This window comes from Sapajus apella, unplaced genomic scaffold, assembly GCF_009761245.1.
Source record: "Sapajus apella isolate SASKATOON/1434 unplaced genomic scaffold, GSC_monkey_1.0 scaffold14, whole genome shotgun sequence".
Taxonomy (NCBI): Eukaryota; Metazoa; Chordata; class Mammalia; order Primates; family Cebidae; genus Sapajus; species Sapajus apella.
Genome location: NW_022436954.1, coordinates 25,222,906 through 25,237,648, shown reverse-complemented (window position 1 = coordinate 25,237,648; position 14,743 = coordinate 25,222,906).

The following is a 14,743-nucleotide window of genomic DNA, read 5'->3' as shown; positions in this document are numbered from 1 at the left end:
ACCCTCTAAAATTATGACCCAAGCTCTATGTTGGCCCCTTTCAGCCATGTTTGGAGCAGCTGGGAGTCAGGGCACTGAGTCCCTAGACTGCACACAGCATGGAAACCCTGAGCCTGGCCCACGAAACCACTTTTTCTTCATAGGCCACTAGGCCTGTGATAAGAAGGGCTGCTGTGAAGACCTCTGGCATGCCCTGGAGACATTTTCCCCATTGTCTTGGGAATTAACATTTGGCTCCTTGTTATTTATGCAAATTTCTGCAGCCAGCTTGAATTTCTTTTCAGAAAATGAGATTTTCTTTTCTATCCCATTGTCAGGCTGCACATTTTCTGAACTTTTGTGCTCTGCTTTCCTTACAAAACTGAATGCCTTTAACAGCACTCCAGTCACCTTTTGAATGTTTTGCTGCTTAGAAATTCTTCTGCCAGATACCCTAAATCATCTCCATCAAGTTCAAATTTCCACAAATTTCTAGGGCAGGGACAAAATGACACCATTCTCTTTGCTAAAACATAACAAGAGTCACCTTTGCTCTAGTTCCCAACAAGTTCCTCATTTCTGCCTGAGACCACCTCAGCCTGGACTTTATTGTCCATAACACTATCAACATTTCAGGCAAAGCCATTCAACAACTCTCTCAGAAGTTCTAAACTTTCCCACATTTTTCTCTCTTCTTCTGAGCCCTCGAAATTATTCCACCCCATTCCTCTTACCCAGTTCCAAAGTCACTTTCACATTTTCAGGTATCTTTTCATCAATGCCCCACTCTACTGGTAACAATTCACTGTGTTAGTCTGTTTTCATGCTGCTGATAAAGACATACCCAAGACTGGGTAATTTACAGAAGAAAGAGAGGTTTTAAGGACTTACAGTTCCACGTGGCTGGGGATTCCTCACAATCTTGCATGGATGGCAGCAGGCAAAAAGAGAGGGAAACTCCCATTTTTGAAACTATCAGATCTCATGAGACCTATTTGCTATCAGGAGAAGAGCATGAGAAAGACCTGCCCCTATGATTCAATTACCTCCCACTGGGTCCCTCCCATAATATGTGGGAATTCAAGATGAGATTTGGGTGGGGACACAGCCAAACCATATTACATCCCAAAGATTCCATCTCTAAATACTATCATATTGGAAGTTAGGGCTTCAACATATGCATTTTGGGGGGACAGGCAACAACATACAGTCCATAAGAGTTTTGTAGGCTGTGCAAGCCCAATGGGTTCAGAAGTCAGCAAACTATAGCCTGCATCTCATTTTGTAAATAATGTTTTATTGTAACACAGCCATGCTCATTTGTTAATGTATTATGTGTGGTTGCTTTTACACTTCCATGACAGAGATGGGTACATGTGACAGAATTTGGCACAAAAATTCACTCTCTGGCCTAAAATTTACTATTTGACCCTTTAGAGAAAAGTATGCCAACCTCTGGTCTAGACTGCACAAATATTTGAGGCAGTCCTAATACATGTGATTCTGATACTCTAGATCAATGCTTCTTAACATTTGACATGCATAAGTATCATCTAGAGAGCTAAACACAGATGCTTGGGCTCACCTCCAGATATTCTGGATTCAGCAGATCTGGGATAGGGTTCAGGGATCTGCATTTCTAACAAGGGTCCAGGTGATGCTGATGGTGTTAATAGCTTGGACTCCTCACTTTGAGTAGCACTGCTCTAGAAAATCATTGTCAATAAACCCGATAGTCTTTAGTGTTTGCTCAATTGGGAAAACTGTTGGTTTATGAAATGAAAATGAGTTCAGCGATTGAATGCTTAAGACAGATACTTACAGACACAATAACAGTTTCAATTTATTATGTTTCATAAGAGCAAGACAGTGTTTTACCCACATTGATATAATTTAGTTCTCATAATGTTGATGCATTTATCAACGTATTTCAATAAGTTAATTATTAGCACTTGAATTTATGTGAATAAACTGAAGCTTATAGAATTGAATAAATTTCCTCAAAGCCATACTAGTGGTGGAAATTGGATTCAGAAAATGCCTTCTCGCTTCAAACTGTATACTCTTACCCCCCTTTTATATTAAAAATCTAAACCATGATGCTTGAGCCTCTGACAAATTTGGCTAAAGAAATGAACATTTTCTGCAGTTTCAAACTGGAAACTAATGAAACAGGTGGAAAGTGAATATTACATTCAAACAACTTTGAATTTATTTATATTTTTCCTAAACCAGAGAGCTAATTCATTAGTTTTTATATAGTATCCTAATTTGCTGGGGTGAGAAAGTTGGTGGGGTGGTGAGTAGGTGTGTAGAAAGCCAAAGACCAATAAAACTATTGAAACCAGCTTAAATGACACAGTTAAGTTACTTTTGCTGCATCATCAATGCCAAACTGAAAGTTTGTCTCTAGAAATTTACTGGAAAGACAAAGACTTTGCCTTCAGTCCTCTTCTGTTCAACATATATCTACCAATAAATTGATCAACATGCATGCACAGACATATACGTACACACCTTGAGATCTTAAACAATTTTGCAGAACACTTTAATCAAATTTTTTAAATTTGATACCAACGGTAACACACTAAGACAGTTTATTATCCTTTTATTTTACAGATGATAGAACTGATGAGGCAAAAATAGGGCATGTATTTTGTACAAGGCCATGCTAAAAGCAAATGACAGCACCAGGGTTTGAGTCTAAAAACCTATTCTTCTGATTCCAGCACCTTTGGAATCAATCTTTGATGTTGGCAGATTCCAACAAGTTAGGAGAGGCAGTTAAAATACCAAATATCAGCTTTATTAGAGTCTTTAAATTTTCTAATTCTAATTTAAGACGGCTGAATTACTTCTTCTATCATAGAAAGCATTTTAACTTGAACCATCCATATCATCTCCCATTTTCCCCTTTGACATTATAATTGCACCCCCATGGTTCACAGAATTCCTGTGCAGAAGGTCTCCAATCACCAGTTTTGATGTATAAACTATTATAGTTTGGATATGTGAGACTTTTCTGGTGGTTCACTGTATTTGCGGAATGATATTTTTTTGCTAAATAAAATACTCTTACTTTTTTGTCCTAACCTGCTAACCAGGTAGCTAGTGAATCCAATTTAAGCGAAGCCTGTAAGATTCTCAATAAATACTTTACAGGTTGAGAATTCTGCACATATTTGCATGATAATAGAAAATTGTTTTAAAATTATCTCCCAAAGGGCAAATGCATGATGCATTCTTAAACTGCCTGACTGCTTGTGCTTTGTTTTGTGTATTGTCACTTGTTTAGCCAATAGAAACTGTAAAGAAATTTTATGAGTGTATAAATGGCAGAAATAAGCCAAGCTGAATAGATTTTTCTTTAAAAATCACTCGGCTTTACTAATTACTATTATTAAGAATTTATATGGTACTTTGTGTTTACGAATACTTTACAGGCAGCAATTACTACTTACCTGGGATGATTGTTGCTATTATTTTCTTCATTTTATGTGTTGATAAAACTAACAAGCAATAAATCCTTGTGTTTTTATGTGTGTGTGTGTGTTTTAGGGGCATGGCAAATTGCTGATGAAACTAATATTATAATTAAGTATAATTAAGACTTTCTGGATCCTCAAATCTTTATGAATTTTGTGATAATCAAAAGGAAAGCAATTTGGCCAACAGCTAATTTCTAAGGTCTACACAATTTATTGTTGGAACATAAACAGTGACAGTTTTTGCCTATATTCAACATTTTGAGGCTATTTTGACTTGCTCTTCAGTTCTTTGGGGAATGTGACCTAGCTAAGTGGCAACTGTTTGCTAACTCTCTCATTGACAATGCAATTGTCCAATTGGTCTACCTTCTTGGGAGCTTTGTTCAACAAATACTTTTTAATTCTCTCTTTGGTTACTGATGTTGCTCAAGGTATAAAGGAGAAAAAATGAAGAAACCCATAGGATCGCTTTTTGCTGGGGCTGCAGATTCATAAATAACTGCAGCTAAAAATGATGGGCTGAATACTAGAGATAAGAGTATTTGGCAAATTAAAAGTTGCTATAGAAATTTTAGATAAAAAAATGGTTAGTCCCAAATCATAGAAACAGGATATTTATTTGATAAATATGTATAAAATACTTATGATTCTCCAAGTATTGATTACTACTATCAACTAATTTAATCAGCACAACCTCTGCAGTAGGTATTATTAATTTCCTCACTTTTAGCTGGTGGTTTCAGGCCCAGAGTGGCTAAGAAACTTACCTAAGTCACAAAGTTAACAGGTAGCAGAGACAGAATTCAAACCCAGGTTAGTTAATTATTCTTACTCTTAGCTACTACTGTCTGCTACCTCACTATTGTGAGGTGTAACGCAAGAATATAATTTGGTTTCACTGCTATTTCTTAGTTACAGATGTTGTATGGTTTATATTGGTATTTTATTTTGGTTAAAAGTGAAATCAGTTCTATTTTCAATGTCATATAAACCAAGTGGGTGGCTTGGAGTTACCCTAGATTATCTGCAAATAGATATTAAAAACCAAATGAAATTAGTTTGATATTTTTAATATGTACTGGACTTGCAAGCAACAAAAACTGAGTCAAGTATTCCAGACACAGAAAATTGTCTTTTCTTTCACAAAGACACTTAGATCCTCATGTTTTTCATAAAACAAGGGACCTTCTCGATCTATTCTTTATTTTTCTACTTTGTGCAGAGAAATTAGTGCAAGAAATATTACACTGTCCTCTTAACTCTACAAGAAAATCAGCAGATCAAGCATGGCGATGAATGGCAACCAGTGGTCAGCATCATTGTCAGGGAAAAAATAGAGTGGCAGGGGAAACTTGACTCTGCAGATTTTTGCAAAGGGTGGATGCTGGCCAAATGTAACACACTTCCTGATTCTTAATAGATGGAAATTACTTGCATATATATGTATGACATGTGTGTGTGCACACACAGCATAAACACACAGCTTAAATCTCTGTTTTCTCTATTTGTCAATAACTTATGATCAATATCATGTGATCTAATATAAACCTGACTGTAGGCTGAATTCAGTCTGGATTATGTCAAAGCAAGAGTGAAGTTAGGAAGTGAAATTAGGAGCCCTCATCAAGATACCTGAAGTTAAGTGAATGGACTGAATGAAGCCCGTCTACTTTCTCTTGCACGGCGAAACCCTAATGGCACAGCCTTCAGGATTTGAAAACTCCAATATCTTCCTCTTCATGTCAGTGTCTGTATCTGTCAGAAGAGTCTAGTCTGTGGCAAAAAAAAAAAAAAAAAAAATCACAAAATTGTCATATCAAAGGCTTATTTCTTGTTAAGCTGTTTGTCCTTGGCTCGTGGACTCAGTGTTTTAGACAGTGTTACGGAGAAGCAATCATCTTAAATATTCAAATATTCAATATTGCTGATTACAATCATAGAGAAAAAGCAAGCTAAGAAAAATGTTGTTCTCAGATAAATGGTTTGATACTTACTTAGTCAAAATGGACACAGGGCATCTTCCAGCTACTAAAAACAAACAATCCAGGAGAAGGAAAATTCTTGTACCCCAAGGGAAAAAGCTGGACACCTTTGGATAAGAAACCAATCACGATTAGATTTTTCTATTAAATAATTAAAAGGTAGGCTGCTCCTGACCAATTTTCAAACCAAATGCATTTATAGAATATTGATTTTATTGTGGTTTTTGTCATTATTTCTTAGAAGGCTTGTACTTATTGTAGTAGCAGTTTATCTATCCTAATGTTGGGAATAGGGTAAGCAAAATGTTTCTACAGTGCTATCATTTTATTTTAAAAAATTCACTGCGACTAGAAGCACAATATGTTAATCACTAAGACACTTCACAAGCCACTTATTGATATCTCTAAAAGACAAATGAAAAGAGGCTTATAGGAACTAAATAAAAAAGTGTTTAACATCAGAACATTCAATTACGGTTTTGGAAGCATTTACTAACATCTAAAGGGACTTATCAGATTATCTATAGAAGTAGATATTACTTGCTTATAAATTAGGCAGTCATTTATTTTAATGACATCGTCAATGAAAATTGTATTATTACCAGGGCCTATTGGTTGTGAGAATTTTATAAACTGAGAACCATATACAAGAAACAGGAAAGTAAAATGAAAGGGTGGTTGATGCGCAAGGCTGTGCAGAATCAGAGAATGAATAGCAGAGCAAAATTAAACCTCTTGCCTGATACAGCAACTACTTAAGTAAGCCCTTAGTATATGTTACATTATGGAAAACTTAGAACACCCAACCCATATCTACATGACAAAGGCAAACATCATTTTAAAACTTTTAAATGGATTCAATGTTCAGCTAACAAGACAATTTTATTTATTATTTGAAACTCAATTTAGATGCCCTCTCTGGGAAGCCTCACTTGGAAGCCTTCAATAAAATTTCTTAACTCTTCATTCCCAAGAGTAAATGACTTTTTCTTTAGTGTCACCATAGTATTCATTTATGTTTTCACCAAAGCGCCTGTTGCATCTAACTTGAGTTGTGGTTATTTGTGCTTCATCTCCAATGAAACTCCAGCTCCGACAGCACAGGAACATATCTTATTTGTTTGGGAGATTACCCACATTGACTATTACATTATGTGCTCTAAATGGCTGTTGGAAATGCAGCTGAGGGGCTACACAATCCCTCCTGCACCAGGGGATGAATATTAGTTCAGTGCCATGAAATGGTAAATATGATTTACGTTTAACTTAGTTCTAGGTTCATCAGTTTACACAAGTGAGGGGAATATAGCAATGAGTGTAATTGACAGGAATTTACCTCAAGTACCATACACTGTCTCTTCATACATAAATTCTAACTGCAGAGGGAGCAGCTTCTTCAGAAGCATTAGCCTTTCCCAGTGAAGTAGACCCTACGGAGTAATAAAGTATAGTTAGCACTTGAAAGTAGAGAAGAGATGTGAAGTAGTTTATTTTTCCCAGGAAATCAAGTGTTCCAGTATTTCTCATTCTTTAACAGACTCTTTGGTTACAGGTTTCTGTTGCAGAAGAAAAATCTGATGTTCTGGTTATAAATTTTATCTGCTTTAAAAATATATGTCTATTCCACGTAATTATCTAAAAGCTTAATTGTAGGAATCAGTTTCTTTCCATGAAATAATAGATACTGGGGAGGAGTCAATCAAAGTCAGAAATCTTCCACCCCAATTAGAATTCTTTTCCACAATAAATCATTCCTAATAAATCCCATTAGTTTAGCATTTTGTGTTAGTTGGTTTTCATAGTTTGAAGAAATTCAGTTTTTATTTTGGTAGTATTTTTGATTGCATATTATAATTTTAATTTTAATCAAAGTATTAGGTGCCAAAAGTTACCAATTAAAATTTCCTGAAATACAGGAGATGCTACTGATATATAGCCAAGAGAAAAAATGGAATTTTGAACTCATTTGTTTAGTTGTGTCTATTGAAATAAACCTTCATATTCAAAATAATAATAATATGCTTAGTTCAAACTTATCTTACTGAACAAATATCTACATACATGTATAATATATATAATTTCCATTGACTTTACATTTTGATAAATTTGTATTTCTCTTTATGTTACATCTCTCTTTTTCCTTCTGCTGTCTTACAAGTAAGTTTTTTTCATGATTTTGAGATATGTTAAATCTCCATGTTTACATTATTATTCTGTGTATTTTAAACTGACTGCTAAATAAAGATATAAAGTAATCATTGCATACTCATTGCAAAGTAAGTAGCATTGTTAAGTCAGATATTTTGCTATTCCAGAAATCAAGAAAGCTTGCAATAAATAAGGAATCAAGTTGAAAGGCAGGACTTACCATGAGGAAACTGAAAATGACCAATTTGTGACTCTTTGGGTGTCATAAGAGAAAAATGATTCTAGTTGATACAGATATAAATAAATAAAAACCCGTGAGTCCATAACAGTAATAACAAAATGAGAAAGCTAGAAGTATACCTTACTTAAGATGGTTAATGTAACAAACACTTACTTTCAAAATTGGTATTTAACGGAAAAGAATTAAACATCTGTCTTCATTTATGATAGGAATGAAATTTTCAAGTAGCTAATTTATCCTACTTGATGACTCAAACTCTGTTGAAAAATGCCAGCTTGTCTGAATTGAAGAAATGATACATTTTGAAAACCATCATTTTGAAACATTGATTCAGGTATAAATTATCAATTGGTGTTTTTTACCATAAGGTAGAAATGTAATGAAGAATTTAGTATTCCTTGTATTGTCAAATTTCACGTGGTTGATGGATATTCTATATAAGAACGAGTATACTAACTAACAAAAGGCGATACTAACACTGAGTTTCAATTAGATAAAAGTTATTACTAGTTGCTTTGATTATGTTTTCTCATTTAATCTAATAATAATACCGATGTAGTGGCAATATAGTTTCAAAGGGGAAATAATAGAGATCAAAGTAAAGCCATTTGGAGTGATTCAGCTAGAAAATGGCACAGAAAAATTCAAACTCTTGTCTGTCTGATTTCTTTCTCTGTACTACAAACTTCAGAATTAGGTTTTGTAATGCTTTTATATTTGATTAAATTTATCCATCTCTGCATATAGGACTACAATAGTATTAGATGTTATTTCTCTTATATAAAGCTATCATATATATTAGATGATGTCTAGAAAAGATTTTAATTTTTAAATATGCTATATGATAAGTATATTAAACAGGAAAATGAGTGTAAATAGATGATCAAGTATAGCATTTTTTTTTTTTTTTTGAGTCGGAGTTTCGCTCTTGTTACCCAGGCTGGAGTGCAATGGCGCGATCTTGGCTCACTGCAACCTCCGCCTCCTGGGTTCAGGCAATTCTCCCGCCTCAGCCTCCTGAGTAGCTGGGATTACAGGCACACACCACCATGCCCAGCTAATTTTTTGTATTTTTAGTAGAGACGGGCTTTCACCATGTTGACAAGGATGGTCTCGATCTCTTGACCTCGTGATCCACCTGCCTTGGCCTCCCAAGGTGCTGGGATTACAGGCGTGAGCCACCGCACCCGGCCAAGTATGGCATATTTAAATCTATGCACTGAAATTAAATTTTTATAGGAAAAAAAATGTTTCCTGAGTGACGGCTGGTTAAGGATGTATTTATAATGAGAAAGTTTTGGACAAGGATGTATTGTGTCTACTGCATATTAACAGTAACTCTAAGTGACGTGATATATTTTTACACTATATATAAAAATCAATTAATATACAGAAAAGTGAAAAATAAATTTGATTTGCTATACTCAATTTTGTAAGGTGAAAATACAAAGTGTCATGAGACTTCTGTTTATCTCTCACCTCATTAAGCTTGGGTTTGGAAGGAGAGCAAATATAGATCATGTTTTTCCCTGATTAAGCAAAAAAGAGTCAATTTGAAAAAAAAAATAGTTTTACTTCTGTATCGTTACTTCTATAACTTCTTTATGGGAGTTTCTTCTCTTTTATCCTCAAACAACCAAAAGAAAAATTACTGCATAATACGTTAGAATTCACTTTACCATGCAGTGAAACCTGCCTGGAATCCCTTCTGTTTTGCCTTGAACTAACCCTGCAAGCCCATTACTGTGGTTCATTTCATTTGGCTTTACTCAGTATCTCTTGAAGTTGATTCTATGATTTTAGATAAATGTGAAAGATTGGTGTGGTTGTCATTTATGTCATGTTATATAACAGTAAATAATACAGACTATATGTGATTATAAATAGGTGAAAATCATAAAATAAGTATTAGAGCTGAGAGAATGAGCTCTGATTGTCTACTTGATGACTATGTTCTAAGATATTTGGGCTATACCACCTTAACTTGTGACCTGGGTCACAAAGCCAGGTAATCTGTTTTGATGAAAATAACATGTACATTGTTGACTTATTTTTCCTTATCACATTCTTCCAAATGTTCAATGCAAATCAAACCACAAACCTATCAGTTAAAATGAAAAAATAAAAAATGGTTCTGAATAATTCCCATTGAGGGAAGGGTAGAAAATGGAATGATATGTACTGGTATTATGCACGTATTTGTCAGTATCAGTATTTAATGTCAGTATCAGTATTTAATAACAGTATACAGTATTTACTTATCTACCACTATATGTATGAAATTATGCTATAGAAATCATCTAAAATTATTTATTTTATAGAAAAAATATCTAAATATACTTTTTATGTTAATGTCCAAATTTCACTTCTCTCAACTTAATTCTTACAAGTTATTAATGCTATACTGGTATTAGATTCTCCGAGCTATTTTGTGGGAAAAACATTGGGAGTAGTTTGCAGTTATATTCAAAGAACGACATCATCAGCCTTTTGTAATCTCTAAAGAAAACATTAAAAGAATATACTAATCCATTAAAAAATGTTCCATGTAAGAGTGAACATTCAATGCTTTCTACAAAAGATATTTGTGCACTTTGTATTGTGATCTGTAACCACAGCAACAGCCTGAGCCTCCTCTAGTGTTCATGTCATTTGTTTTAAACTTCTTACCCAATGAGATGAAACACAACCATGGGGTAGTTACCTTAGTTAATACATCCCCCCATCCCACACTGACAGTATTATGTGACATAATAATTTAATAGATGTGTTGTGTTTCATTATTACATGTATAAATCTTTGCAAAAGGCTGTTTCTCTTCTTTTTCCCTTTCATACTTTCCTATGATGTTCCACTTTTATGGCACAGAAGTTCCTGAATGTCACAAGGTAGAATGAGGAATTTCATAAGAAATGTAATGTGCATGTAAAAGCATGGAAACATACATGTTACTGTCCTGACTGCTCTTGTGAGGATATGCAGGATCTCCATTTACCAGCGTTCTAGACCTGTGGTGATGCTGCACACTCCTTCTCACACTTCAGTTTAGTTTTCAGGATCAGGCCTTATCAATTAAGATATCTCAGCTCAGTATCCACCTCTCCCTGATTTGGGGTCTTAAGTTTGGCTTTAATCCCTTTAGTTCTCTCATCTGACATAATCAAAGAGTTGCTGTAGCAGGTAAGAAAGACTCAACACATATACTACTGAGTAACTTAATTACATGGCAAATGTCCTCTCCTCATACAAAATGGAAATAACGCAAATATACCCTACCCATCCTAATGACTTTCTCAACCTTATTATAACTCTTCATTCTCCTTTATTACCTTCCAGTTCCTGCTCTACAGAATGAAATAATCCAACAATAGGGACAAGCTCTATATTGAACCACAAACATGATTATGTGTAGCAATTCATCTATTCTATTACAAACCAATTTTTATCTTGGTTATTCATATCTATTATCACATTCCTTAGAAGCTTATGAAATGGCAAAATACTATTACAATAAAAGGTTGTATAATTAGTAACAAAGTTTTATTTAAAAATTTTTTTCTAATTTTTATTTTTAATTGACATATAATAGTATATATTTATGGTATATATTGTGATGTTTTGATATGTGTATATATTATGAAATAATCAAATCAACTTAACTAACATATCCATTATCATACGCACATATCATTTTGTGATGAGAACATTTAAAGTATACTCTTCTAGCAATTTTGAAATACAATACATTGTTATTAACTCTAGTTACCATACTGTGCAAAGATCACTGAAACATTCCTCCTGCCTAACAAAAACTTTAAGAAAATAATTGAATAGAAACTCAAAGGCTGCATCGGGCATGATTTGCAATTATGATGTGCTATTTCCTGCCTTAAATTCTTTTTATGTATTCATTCATTCATTTGCTCATTCCTCAGCAAGCATTCATTCATTCCACAGCACCTACTGCGAGCCAGACACTCAGCTAGGCCTTATGGTTGCATCATCAGTGAAAAGACCATTGTCCTCGAGGTGCTGTGCATGGGAAGCTTATACTCCGATGTGTTGCCCTCTTGTACGCATTTCCAAACCCATGGCATAGCAAATCTAGCTTTCTAGCATCTGGCAGAAATCTATCGTTCTAGCAGACCTGATGTCAAATCTGGGTTTAAGTACTAATTAGATGTGTGAACTTTGACGATTTTTTATAGTTCTCTCAGGCTTACTATTCACATTTATTAAGAGAGAATAAAATACCTGTCAGCATTGAAATAATTGAACAAAGTAATGGGGAAAATATTCTCTAAAAATATTAATACTCTTATGATTGAATAACAAATAGAAATTTAAATAAGCAATAAGAATATTATTATTCTTTCTAAAGTTCATTGGAATGTCAATTCTAATGATACATATTTTACCTCTCCTAGGATAAAAATTCTCCCTTTTTTTCAAAATGTGAAAATCTATTTATGTCAGAAAATAAAAAAAAACATTGTGCCTTTCTCCTTGACTTCATCACTCCAAAATCTCAGAGAAAACAAAAACGATCTCAAGTTTGAAGAAAGAAGAAAGGGAAACATGAAAGTACACCTTTCATCCAACCAAGTGCATTGTGTTTTCCGAAACTAAAGTTATAGTTTATAATGACCTGTTGTCTAGATTCATATAAAGAGTTGTGGCTTTCTAAGCACCTGCGAGGCAGCTGTGTAATGAACAGCAGGACCTGTTGATCAGATTCAGAGCCAAATGAAATTGGACAACAGGATTTTGCTTCTTCAGAGTTGCTTAACCAATTGAAAGTCTTGTATATGACAGTCTGCAGCTGTAGCCACCTCTCTCTGAGGCAGCCTTTCTCAAGTCGTCCAGTGCTATCTGCTGAAAAGGATCTTTCCAAGCTGAGGTATGAAGTCAAAAAGCAGACAGTTCCTTCCGTCTCACTGCAATAATTGTGTTGTAAGCAGGTCTACAAATACAGACCTCCCAGTTGGAAGGGAAAACTATGGGTGTGAAAGAAAGGACAAACTAGGCTATTGATTGTTATTTTCCTTGAAATTTTTATAACAATGACAAAAATATATAAGGACATCAGAGTAGTGTTTAACTCATTTTTATTTTTTACTTTTTTGAGACGCAGTCTCACTCTGTCACAAGGCTGGAGTGCAGTGGTGGGATCTCTGCTCACGGCAATCTCTGCCTCCCAGGTTTAAGCAATTCTTCTGCCTCAGTCTCCCGAATGGCTGGGATTACAGGCGTGTGCCACCATGCCTAGCTAATTTTTTTGTATTTTTAGTACAGACGGGGTTTCACCATATTGGCCAGGATGGTCTCAATCTCCTGACCTCGTGATCCGTCCGCCTCGTGATCCACCCAAAGTGTTGAGATTACAGGCGTGAGATACCATGCCTGGCCATGTTTAACTAATTTATTATATTTATTTGGGGTTTGTATAGAATAAATAAGTTTAGAGGCTTTAGAAACAAGCAGCGAGCAGATAGTTACTTCATGAGTTCCTTCCAAGTTGTCACTTGGTTTTAATAGATAGTCACAAGGCACAAAACAGGAAATAGGGTGAAAGTCAGGGCTCCACTTTAAGGACTTTCAGCTGTTGGCCCAGTGGTACCCTGAATTACTAAATCAACATTCCAATCTACTTTAATGAATGACTTGTCTGATGAGTGGTACAAAGTAAGACAAAGTGCCTCTTTTAAAACTACAAACAATTTTCATACTAGTAAGAGCAGGCTTCCTCTTTCAATTGTGAAAGGAGCTGAGATGAAGTAAAAAAGCAGACAGAACAGTCTTTCTTGAAGGAAGTCTGATTCCACAGACATATTGGTAAGAACTTGTTTGCTTGTGTTCTCAGAGTCTGAAAAAGTAATTCAGCACAGCTTTAACCGTGACCTTTGATTATCTTCCTAATCCTTGCTTACCCAGGATGAGTAATAAAACTGCCCTTTGCAGAGTCTCTATCTCCAAAAGAAACCTCAGAAGGGAACTTCAAAGGTGAGCAAAAATCAGGCTGTGATAGAATTTAATGATCTATTTTCACCTCCAAGTGAGAAAGAAAAACATTTAGAAAAAAATGAGAATGAAAATGGAATTTTGACTGCAGCAAACTAATTAATTTGAAAGTGTCCTGAAATATTAAAATAAACAATGACCAACACAAATTTTCCTTAACATCTGGTCATGTATAAAATATAATTTGAAACAAATGTTTGAATATTTATATATCTATGTGTGTGTGTGTATATATATATATATATACACACACACACGATTAAAAGTGGAGTATATACAAAAAGCAACATACATGTTTTTAAGAATTATATGTTTTATATATATCATGTCAATTAATTTTCCCTGACATTCTGATATAAGGTATTGTTTTCCTCTTTTCATTGATAAAATATGAGGCATAAAAGGCAAAGGACCTTGCCCAAGGTCATATCAGCGTCAAGTAAAAGACTCAGGATTTGATCCTCATGCTGCCCATAAGCAAAAGGACAGAAAAAGAGAACCATGTAAGGTGATTCTCCTCAGCCTCTAGCTAGGTACTTCAGCTTTTAGTGCCCAGCCTCTCTAGCTAGGTACTTAAGATTTTAGTACTCATGCAAGATCCTGAGCCCTTACTTGCTTATTTTTCAAGAAGGATTTGGAGAGCCAGGTTTCAGCACAGATATTGAGATCCAAAAAATTTACTGCTTCAGGTACAGAGCTGTAGCCAGAGCCTAGGCACACTAGTTAAGAGCACAGTCACTGCCCCATCCCAGATTATTAGTACAAAGTGGTTAACAGAATGGTTTGTGAAGCAAGACCATTGGGATTTGAAGCCTACAATGTCTCTATTGTCATATGAAAATTACTAAAATGTATGTGTTTTCTGAGCTTTTCATAAGGATTAA